General features: G+C 38.2%; 1 protein-coding gene across 5 annotated transcripts in view; it reads right to left on the bottom strand.

Annotated features, from left to right (window-relative positions):
* ZFYVE28 (zinc finger FYVE-type containing 28) overlaps window positions 1-12174 on the bottom strand; it is a 148519-nt gene that overhangs the window by 19275 nt on the left and 117070 nt on the right. The window lies entirely within an intron of this gene.

Genomic DNA, 12174 nt, shown 5'->3' with positions numbered 1-12174 from the left:
AGGCTCACTTCACAATTCTGACCAATTTTAATAGTAATGTTTGTCTTTCTGAGCCTCCTCCAGCTGGGAGGAATGCAGTTTTACCTACTTCATTCAGGGAATGTGGTTTGACCTACTTCCATTGCAGACTATTCTGTTAGATTTTGTGGTGTGTCATTAAAACTGGCCATGTCACCACAAGACTGCTTGGGACTGTTTTGTCCTCAAAATCCCCAGCACAGAGCACATGTGAATTGCTCCAGAACTGTGGGATGGAAAGTCAGCATGTCTGCAGGCTCACATTTGTGACATACTTTCATATGCACACTCCCATGTAAACCACAGTATCCCCACACAGGAGGTTCAGAAAAGAGGATATTTTGTATTTGGGATTGCTTTGCAACTACAAAGCAAAAAAAAAAAAAAAATGAATGCTTCAGAAAAATCTAAAACTGGACCTAAGAACTGCTCCGGCTAGAAACAATTACTCTGCCTTTACCAACACAACCAAGTCCAACTTAGACAAAAATGACTCTCAAAGAGCAACTAACAACCATCTGTTCTTTACTTTAAAGTATACCTAACTGTTAAAGAATGTAGCCAAAAATGCAATATTGTAGAGACCGTCAGAAACACTGCAATAACAGAAACACTGCAATTGTTTCAGATAAACAGCAAAAGAGCCGGCTTTTTAAAAATATAACAGTTTCCCAAACAGCAATGACTGCATTCATGCAAATAGATTCTCATGATTTTATAAATTGATATTATAGAAAACAAACCTGAAACGTGATCTACATGGTGCAGCTTACCTTATTTTTTTTCTATAAAGAATGCCTTTTCTACTTGGTTTATTTAACATGGGTAATTTGGATCAACATTCTCAGCCAATACCAGATGTTTAGGAAGCATTTCATTGATGTCAGACAACACTTGGATCTGGAATGTTCACAGCCAGTATCTGCACAACAGAAACAGCCATCCTACTGCTAGAGACAACTCCTCATTTTCTCAACTATTTCATTGAGAGGAACCCTGAATAACCCAATGAATGAAGACACAAAGAGGTAACACCAAAATACACATGAAACTTCCCTTGTGAAACATTTATCATATACACAATGCTTATCATGCATTGATTTTTCAGACTGTAAAAACATTGCAAAGCTAACACATCTGAAGGTGAATATAAAGAAATAAGATGTTATGTCAAAGTTGATTTCAAACAGTAAATCTGCTTATACTTTATAAAGGGACAGATACCTTGTGGCAGATAAAATGAATTAGCTTTCTGCTTAACTTGGCTGCAGCCACCCATTTGAAAATTACATTTCATTTATTACATTAGAAGAGTCATAAGACTCTTTCAACACTTTCAAGGTGTATCTCTAGAATGGCTGCCTGGTCTCAAGGCTCTACTGTGAAATTTAGCCAAATATGTACAAGCAAACAAAAGCCATTAATGTAATTGTACACAATACAATCTTTCACGCAGATGCAATCTGCTTTATTTCTTTGGTGTTCCAAAGGACACTTCTGAGCCAGTTTACATAGCAGTACTCATACATAATGGTAAACAGGACTGTGGAACAAGAAGGTTACGACAGACATTTTCAGAAATGGACAGATGTTTTAGGTAACCATCTGTGATACTGGAGGCTTTGGGCTGTGTTTGTTGGTCATTGACACTCATCAAAAATCAGTGAAAGCAGCGAAGTCTAAAACCAAACAACCAAAGTCAACCATTCAATGTTGGTCCAAATTTAAGTATTTTACATTTGTACTCAAAACATATCAACAGCTGCAGAAATCTGTGTCCATTCACAGATGTCTCCTTTCAAATTTGTCTACAAATGTTTGGTTCTTTAAACCTGAAATCTACTCTGCATGAATGCAGAATGTATGAGATTCTCTGAAAGAATTTCTCATTATTCACAAACCAACCCTCAGAGTATCATAAAAATGCATTAAATATACAGCAGTGACAGACAAAAAGAATTTAAAAGCTCTATGTTTCAAATACAATGAACAGCAAAAATCAACTGAATTTTCATGTTTTCAAATTAATAACAAAAATCTTTATAAAAATGATCTGGTTTCGTTTCTTTGTCTCTCAAAGTCTTAAATCAAAAGCAATAGAGGGTCACCTGCAAAGGAGAAAGCCCAGGGGACTCAATCTATTCTATATCACAGAATCAGAGAATGTTTAGCGTTGGAAGAGAGTTTGAAGATTATCCAGCTCCAACAGAAACATGTGATGCGATTATGTCACCAAATTTAAAAGGAAATAAAGACCACCCATTAAGCCTCTGATTAGAGGCAAGGTCTTCAATGACAACTGATTTTCAGGAAAAGATCTCAGAAGATTGTCAGTGGTGCCTGTAAACAGACAGGGCTCAAGTTTCAGCCACACAAACTCATCTCAACTAAGTCTAAGAAGAAAACTCTATAACAATATTATAAAAGTTTACTAGGAAAGTGTTAATAGGTAATTCAGTGACTAACCTTAACCATTTATGCTATCCAAATACCTGTGACATCAGGGATTCCCATTTACTTCTTCTGGAAATCTCCAGCAAACTACACAAGCAGGGGCAGAAGTAGAATGTAACTCTGCAACAAAACAGGTAACACCTTCCTGCTGTAGTGGGAATTTAAAGCTGGTGAATCCACTTCACAGTGAATTCAAAATCCATGCCTTAAATGGTACCATTCTGATGCAGAGGTTCACCCAGAGACGCGTTTGAAGACCAAGGTGCTCTCTAGGAAAGTTTGATAAGTGCTGTGCAGTAGCAGGTGAGACCCTTGACGGTAGAGAAATGTGAAAACTTTGCCAAAAGCTTTCTGTGATTTCACACATTCCTAATGTTCTACACAGAAGGACATCACAGTTATAAACCATGTTGGAAGTTTTTACAAAGGGTGAGTAGCCCAATTCTTAAATATAAATTACTGTTCATTTAAAAATTGATGAAAGACTGTCTACAAATTGCAAAGCAGTGCAGTTCTTTGGACTTAAATGATATAAATTCATTTGCACTAGTTGGCCTTAACAAATCTCTCATGTCCGTTATTTAAAACCACATGTATTATAAACACATGTACATATTAAGACATAAACATGTGTAGGTGTCTCATTTACGTGAATCTCTCCATTTAAACAAGTGCATTTAGAATATTTTAGTTCTTACAATATTTCTCAAAACACATTACGATGACCTCCCCAACCTTCATTTACTGCTCCTACAGAGTTGAGCATAATGGCCACGTTATGCTCTGTGTACAGGATCAATAACATACACTTTCGACCCAATCTGCAATATTTAAGATTCTCTCCCATTTGAATTTTTTCATCCTTATGGTAAATGCAAAAAATAAAACCCAAACCAAAATGTTTGCAGGCAAATCTATGTCATTGATTGCATGCAAATTCTAAAACAACTTCAGCAAGTTGGTACATTGCTCCCACTGATACTTATAAAGGCTGTAACTGGAAATCTCACCACTACCCTGTCAGCCAAGCTATTACTCTTACTCTTCTCCTTCAGAAGGCTGTAGTCAAGTCTGGGTTCCAATTAGCTAAAAAGAACAAACAGCAGCTCCAAAGGCCACGTAAAGGTTCAAACACAATAGTTCAGGAAAGACAAATGTTGCATCCATGAGAAATGACAAGAGGAAAATTATAGGGGTTTAGGTAAGAGATACGTACTTCCCATACCACTAAGAAAAAGACCCCAACCTAATTCCCATCCTGCTTTTTGCAGTACCTCCAGTGTTTCTTTTTGGGTTTTCTCACAAGAAACACAATAAACAGTAGGCTAAAACCTGTTGGTTTCTAACATGTGCCAGTTTTGAGATGGTTGGAAGGGAAATGGTGATAATCATGGCTTCTTACAATTATTTTAAGTGAAGTGGGTGGCTACACATTCAATTTTAGAGTCACTTAAACCCAAACCAGAACATGATATGCTATTATTTAGGTAATAGCACATAGTTTTTTAGCTAAGGACTACGTCTCAAAAAATGGCCCCAGAAGCTACAATTTGAAGGCAACTAAGAAAAACTTTAATGCAGAACTTTATTTCTTGTCTTTTAAACCATAATATTTTATTAAATCAAGAGGGTTTTAAAATATAACCCCTTAGCTATTTCCTCTCTCTTTTAAAGAGAAACAGCTAGAAAGGGTGAAAAACCCCACCAATCAACCCACCATCCTTAAAGCACACCAAGGCTGCAGAACTTTGTCTTGAGAAACAAATAATATGACTGCATGCAAATCCCTCTAGGTAGAAATCACCAAAAGAACTGGACTTGACCAGACAAGAGCATTATCATATGTATGAGCAATGCCCAGCTCCACTCACAAGATGTGTGCTAGAAGCCCCATCTGCTGTCAGTCTTTTGAATTCCTCAGTGGGGGGAATTACTTTTCCTACACTGCAAGATTTGCAGAAGCCTGTCCTTAGCTTCTCTTGCCATTGTAGAGGTGGGCAATCTGAGATTGGCTCATTAAAATAAGAAATTTGGCTAACAGGCTTATCCATATGTCCTAGGTGGTAGCTTCGGTCAGGAAAAAGTCCTGAGCATTGAACTCTATTGAATTTGAAATCAACAGTAAGAACTTCTCCAACAGCAACACCCCAGCAGCTTCTGTAGCTCCCCACTCTGCTGGAAGAACATCTTGAATCTTTCCTCAGCTGTTCAGACCTCAAACTGCAGAACACTCTCACTTGGACTTTGCAGACACCACAGCTGTTAAAGCAGCATCTTGCTAAACAAATTCACTCTAAGAAACTCAGTCTAGGAGAACTTATGGCTTACTCAAACTCATTAACACTCTGGACTGGGTTTTCAGATGAATGCAAAGATACAGTATTTCAAATGGAAATTAAAATAAACAACACTGCCAGTGCAGAATTTATCAGCTTGAACAGTGCTCTCTCCCAAAGAGCTTTTTTGGTCATTATAGATAAAACTTCTCTAAGTGTGCATATGAACAAATAACTAAAGCGCATTAGTAATCAACAGTGGTGCTTTCAAACCATCAAATTTAATGTCAGATACTTGCAAGGTACCACATTTAATCCTTTTCCTACAGTTTAAGCCAAAAAGGGCTAAAACCTGCAAGATAAAGTTATTGGAAAATTCAAGCAAAAACAGAATGGAAAAAACAAGAAGTTAGAATATTGCTTGGTTCCACTATGACTTTTTTCAATTCCACCATGACGTTTTTTCCACCACTTTGTTGCAATCAAATTTGCATTTAAATCTCTCAATCATTCACTCACACTGCAAAAGGATAAATAAAATGAGATTAGAGAACAGAAGTATTTAAACTTCAAAAATACACACCAAACTGGAAAAACTGCAAGTGGAAACCACAAATAGTATAGGACTTAAGATGAAATAGAATGCAAAACCAGCTCTGGATCCAAGACAGGGATAGAGATAAAGCAGTCTCAGCTTTTTTTAAAGCAGTCTCTCTCTTTTTTATGGAGAACCTGACAAAGGACAGGCAGAACTTTGACACCTGATACAAGTATTTCAGGGCAAAGAAAAATTTTATACAGCTAGTTAGCAATGTCCTCTGCCATAGGCAATCCACAGTTCTGCACAGCATTGCAACAACTGAATTAATCAATTTAGCATCCAGCTCCTGCAGACCCACTCTTGACTTGCAACCCCTGTGTGCGGCAGAAACGGAGATGGAGATGCAGCTCCAAAAACACTTCCCAGTACAAGGAATTCAGAGGGATAGGGAAACTTATCAGCACAACATTTTCATATTGCTTCCATCAGTTCCCTCAAAAAAAAAAATACAGAACAAGCAGCAGAAGCATTACTGCATCCTAGGATCTAGGGGAATCCCATAGAAATTCTGTATCCAGACGTGGTAGTCAAAGCTGAGAAAAACTAATTAAAGTATTAGGCGGAACCTTAAAATTTAAATTAGAAAATATAGCTTTCTCTTTATTTTTCACCTTCAATACTGCTGTAAGTATGAGGAAATCCTCTCTTTTTTTCTCCAATCTAATTGTGGTTTTAAAATGTATCTTCAGGCATGGACAAAAACTCTGCAAAAACTGCAGTTACTATAGTGATTTTAATTACACATAATCTGAAAACTCCCAAACATGCTATTCTAAGGGTTTTACTGGGGGAAAAAAACCCTAATCTGTAAAATAAAACCTAATTTCTGAAAGCTAGTAATTTTGTTCTACTACTATCACAGGGAACACCAAGTGACATTCAACAGCAGATTTTACACATCACTAAAATGAAAATGATTATAATTGTGGCCAAATTACTAAAAATGAAAATTGCAACTGAGCTATGTAGAAACAGGAGCACAAGCCCATTACGATCACTTTGTGCCAGTCTCCAGCCATACGGTATGTTTGATATGCCACTTGGAATACAGCCCCCAAATGGCAAATTGTGGGGTGTCTACCAATTCTGCCAGAACAGTCTTACTGCCTCTGCCACGCTGATACTAGTCAGCCTAAAATATTGCCCGATTTTACTTGATTTACACAGAGAGCAATATATTCTATATTTAGTTCAACCACATCAGACATTTTAACACCTCTAAAATATGAAGTTTATCATTTTAATAGGGAAGAACCAAAAAACTTTCAACAACTGAATTTTCACCTTCCCACTGTAACAAGCACTTGTGAACACTAGCTGCCTGGGTTATTCCTCGGAAAAAATAAAATCTGCATCCAGTTACTTGTTACTAAAGACAGAGATATGCATAAAATATAAAATACCCTGTAGAATATTCTAGAGAGGATCACTGTAACTTAGAAAATGCTGCACCATTTGGAGATTTAATTTTTTTTGTCTTGCAGGGTGAAGAACAAGATAGGCATGAAACACATCAAGAAGAATCCTGGCGGTGAAAACCCAGAGACATCTGCTTCAGTCACATATGTCTCGCTGACTAAAATCAGAAGCAAAAGCTGACAGACCTCATCAACACTGACTTTTTTTGTTTTGCTGGTACTGCTCAGCTGGTTGTTGGGGCAAGAGATTTAGCAGCTAAACAAAGAGACTGTATACAGCAACCTATTTCTGACTGTATTAATACTGCCCTCACACTGCTTGAGTGACAGAGCTGTGCAAAACAGCACAGACTCTCCTGCCTAAGAGACACACACACAGTTTGCAGCTCAAAATCATTAGGCATGAATAGCATGTATACTGGAAGTGATTTAGATTTGCTCAAGGTATACACCCCTTCCTCTTCCCACAACTCTGCTCACCAAGCTCTTTATTTCCAGAACTCCAGTACAGTACATGTAAAACCATTACTAACAGCCTTTTTCTGGTTGTGAGTAATCTCTCCATAAAGAAGAGCTCTACAGAAAAAAAAGGAAAAAGAAAATCTACAGTAATACACTGATCAAACCAAAAATGACATTACCAAACATCAATGCAGAACAAATCTGACATTTTGTATAGCTTCAATGTAAACTGACCATGTTAACAGTGGTCAAAGTGCAAGACAGAAGAACTGGAGACAGAGCAGATCAGGTAGACTGATCAGCCAGTTAAAATGCATTGTTAATGTATTTGCTGTACTCCACGTCATGATCTACAAGATCCCCAGAGTAGCTCTAGTCTCTGTTAAAACCTGTAGGCATGTAATTTGTGCTGTAGCTTTGATAGTTTAAGCTCTGGACCAGGAGATGAAAGCACTGAATTTTCCTACTATAATTCACAGTCCTGGAGAATAACCAAGTTCTTTTTCCTTCTTGAATCCTTTTCAAGGCACTGAGTTCTACTGATGAGAAAACACTGTAAAACACCTGCTTCTGTAAAAAACTGTCCACCCACATGAACTTTGCTTGGTCTGAGAGATGGGCAAGGAAGTGGCTCAGAGCTCACACTCAGAGTGCTGATCAGTGGTCTGCACTTGGGCTGGCAGCCTGCCACAAATGCGAACCCCCAGGGATGGACATGGAGCCTCACACCTCCAGCATCACCAAAACTATCTGGATGACAAGACTGAGCACCATCACCAGGTTTGCTGGTGACACCACACTGGGTGGTGAGGTGGATGTGTCAGCAGGGAAAGCCATCTCACAGAGCAGGACAGGCTGGAGCAGTGAGCTGGTAACAAGAGTGCAGAGTTGAACAGAGACAGGTGCGAGGTCCTGCAGCAGTGATGACACCAGAGATCCTGGCACAGGCTGGATCCTTTGCTGAGGGGGACCTGGGGGTCCTGGTGCACAACAGGAGCTGAACAGGGGTCAGCAGTGAAGCTGCTGCAGCAGTGAAAGCAAATCAGTTACTGGGATGCACCCACAGGGGCACCACTAGCAGAGATGAGAGACGTGACCATCCCAAACTACCAAGAGCTGGTCAGGCCACACCTGGAGTACTCCTGTGCCCAGCTGTGGTCTCCACAGTTCAAGAAAAGGAACAGACAGGCTGAAGAGCATCCAAAGGAGGACCATGAAGATGATGGAGGACCTGTCCTATGACGAGAGACTGAAGGAATTCAGTATTTTATTCCCTAGAGAAGGCTCCAGGGGATCTCGTCACAGTACACACAGAGTGGCTGTAAAGAGGACGGAGGCTGACTCTCCACAAGAAGCCACATGGAGAGGACAAGTTGTACTAGGGGAGGTTTCATCTTGACATAAAATAAATAAATATTTTACACTAAGAACGATCAGTGTCTGCCCACACATACACAAATACGGACCTTCTAACTGAAATATCCAGATAAATATCCCACTCTAATTGCTGGCAGAGTCTTGCTGTTTCGACATAAACTTGAGTCACAATTCATTGCAGATACTGCCTTTTACAGACTGTAAACAATGTGCGAAAACTTTACCACCAATTTTTGTAAATGCCTTAAATGGTAGAATATACCAAAAACCACCAGTAGTTAAGCTTCAATGACATATCCAAAAAAACCCCCAACCTGTTGACTAGGGAAAGCGTCTAGTGCAACGCTAAGGTTAATTTTAAGAGTTATTACTTATATTTAAAGTTCTCATTTATTGGCTCTTTCTAATCAAAATGAAGAAGTAGGGTTTAGCATGTAAATTTTACTCTAGGCAGACAAACACTCAAATACAGGCTCATCAGTATTTCTTCCTGCCTGGCACTCTTACACCAAAAACTCCAATGAGACTCAAATTCAACTAATTGTACCTACACTGCTCTTCTGTTGTCTCACTTGTTTTCCCTCATCACTCCCAAATCAACATTTTTCTTGCATTTTCTAGCTCCAGTCTTTCAGAGAACTCAGGTCCAATCTTTGACCATATCAAGGCCTCTCAATCTGTTAGCAGCTGGACAGGCTTCACACAGGTTTTCACTCAAATTAACTGCTATATAAGGATCTTGTCCAGTAACTCAAACACACGTCGAAGCCGATAGACTCCTGCAGTTTATTTTTAAAAACTACTGACTTTACTACTTTGAACACTTAAATGGGTACGATTTCAGGAGTGTATTTTATTAGCTACCTGTTTACAATGTAGTAAGTTATATTAAAAATGGTTCTAAAAATAACATCTATGGAAAGAAAAAAAGGAAAAACTGGACGGAAGTTTTTACATGGAGCTACTATAATCAATGGACGAATTGCCACTTTCCCACTGTAGGGCAATTTTCACTTCAGTCAGCAATGTTATTTCACAATCACACTGATGCACAAAAGACTTCTGCATCACCTTCAAAGTCTACATAAAACCACAGTTTCTTGGAAACTTTCTAAAATACATGTAACACATTTATTCTTTGCTGAGAAAGTTGACTGCTGGTATGGGCATCTCAAGCCTGGATACTGTTTAATGAACATTTTGTAAAAAATTATCTTCTGAACTGGGCTGAACATTTAACTTCTTGACCACCAGACCTCTGAGACTAGAAAGAGGAACGTTTTACACAGATCAGGTACCAATGAAATCATCAAACTTTCCGTAGCAGAATCATCTGAGAACCCAAACCACTGTTTTGAACGGTGCTCTAGGATCCAAAGAGTTGGATTTTTCTCCCTGGTTCTCCCTTTGGAAAACAATAAATGTACATTTATACAGAATTCCATATATACAATATTTCATTGCTTCAAATCAATTCCATCTGTCCTATTTAATACACTATTAGTTCAACATTACTACTGCAATTAAATTGGTTTTGCGATCAGAGCTAAACTTTCTGAAGATATTCCCAAAACATGCTGCAATCTGACAACACGACTGCCAGTCTCAGTACTGATTATTCAACAGCACAGTGGAATTGTTTATGTTTCACAGGAGGATGAAAGGCCACATAAATGTATTTCAAGAATTCTATCTTTAGTCAATTACTTTTTAGATACAATTGCAAATGTTACATTTAATGTGTAATTATTGTTAAGTGTAAACAGCAAGAAATTAGATTCATTAAAATGGCATATTTCAGAAGACAAAGAATCAAATTCCCAAATTAGGTATTATTTTGGATATGTATATGGCATCATGGAAAACCTAGTTATTTCAGGAAAGAACATTTTAGAGACTGCCCTTGCAAGGAACACGTCTGTTGTAGTAAACCAATAATGCAACTCTAGAGAAGCTTTTTAATGGTCAAATAAAACTCTCTAAAGAGAGAGCAGAGGCGCACCTAAAAAGAACATTCTAAAAAATTATACAAATAGATGCACTGAATATTACATTTCTATGTAATCGAAGATCTAGGAACATACTACTATGAAGCAGTCAGACTTAGGCTTTGGGGTTCTTTTTCTTTTATTTCATTAAAATGAGTCATTAAAAGAAGTTTTAGCTATTTTTAAACTAAATCTTTCAAAAGGGGAAACTCCTGTCATTATAGTCAAGCAGGCACTTCACTGGTTTGTTTTACTGGACCACAAATTACAATAGCTACATCTCTGGTAATATCCATCAGATACAGAAAAACAGGCAACTTAGATTTCATCAAGCCACCCAGGGATGATGCAATGCTGGTTTTCAGTGGACAAGAGCACAAAGGCACACGTACAAATACTGCCTTATAAACCCAACTTTCTTTCACCTAACTACCAATACAGCGGCAACTGCAACACTAATGTACGAAGGCAGTCCAGTAAGGCTTCAAAAGAGGTGGTGCATCTAATCAAGACTTATCCTCACTGCTCCAGTTACTCCTGAAGAGTCACTGAGGCTACATCTACCATCCATTCAGACAGCCCTGTGTGAAACGGCCTTCAATGTATACAGTATCTGAAACAGGGCAACTACTCCATGCAGGTAAATTGCGTTTTGTTTGAAGAAGCTAAAAGTATTTCGAAATTTAAACAATGAGAAACAGTTTTTGTTGCATCTTTCTGCCCTTATTTTAAAAATACGAAACTCTAAAAAACTGAACTTGAAGACAGGTACATCCCAAAAAACCCTCCAATTGTTATTTGTAGTACTGCATCTATCACTATTAGAAAAGCCATTTCATCTCCTCTTTTTATCCCCCAAACTAGATGAAATTTGAAAATCTGGAAGTTGAAATGAAGTTCTGGGGAGAGAAAAGCAGATGAAAAAGAGAGGACAAGCAGCAGTGGAAGATGACCGACATCAGCCGAAGGAGTGGTATTTCAATCTGTCTGTACCAGAGCAAAAGTGTTATTGCATACAGTGTATGCAATACATCTCATACAGGTATGTTATACAAACAGTGAAAAATGCAAAGATCTCATTTTTATGTTTTAGTTACATATTTCTGTCCTAACCTTAATTCCTCTATCACTCTCATTAAGTGCTTTGAGTAAAACTAAAGCCCCCAAGCAGTTTCAGAAGATGAGAATATAGAACAGCATTGCTAATAACACCAAGGTCATGGTTTCAGCCCCTGTATGGGCCATCCACTTAATAACTGAACTCCACAACCTCTGTGGGGTCCTTCCAACTCAGAATATTCTGTGAAGTCAGAGGCAGTTCTTCACTGTATTCTTACCAGCGTTGATCAGCAACAGGGTGTAAGTTAAACTGTCAACTGGAACATCTTTTATTTTACAAGGCAAAACAAAATGGAAAAAACATGTTTTCTAGAAAGCTAAGGGCTAGCTAAGAAAAACATTTGTAACTTGCAAACCTGAAGTGTCTCCTAAGAACTGCTATATGGATAAATAAAAGAGAGATCATGGACATATGTAAGTGATTTCTGCATGCATTAAAAACTTTTCCATAAACAGTTGCC

This window comes from Chamaea fasciata, unplaced genomic scaffold (assembly GCF_029207755.1).
Source record: "Chamaea fasciata isolate MVZ Bird 193981 ecotype frontalis unplaced genomic scaffold, bChaFas1.0.hap1 SCAF_6, whole genome shotgun sequence".
Lineage (NCBI taxonomy): Eukaryota > Metazoa > Chordata > Aves > Passeriformes > Sylviidae > Chamaea > Chamaea fasciata.
The sequence above is the reverse complement of the archived record's forward strand: the minus strand, read 5'-3'. Positions and strand labels throughout refer to the sequence as shown.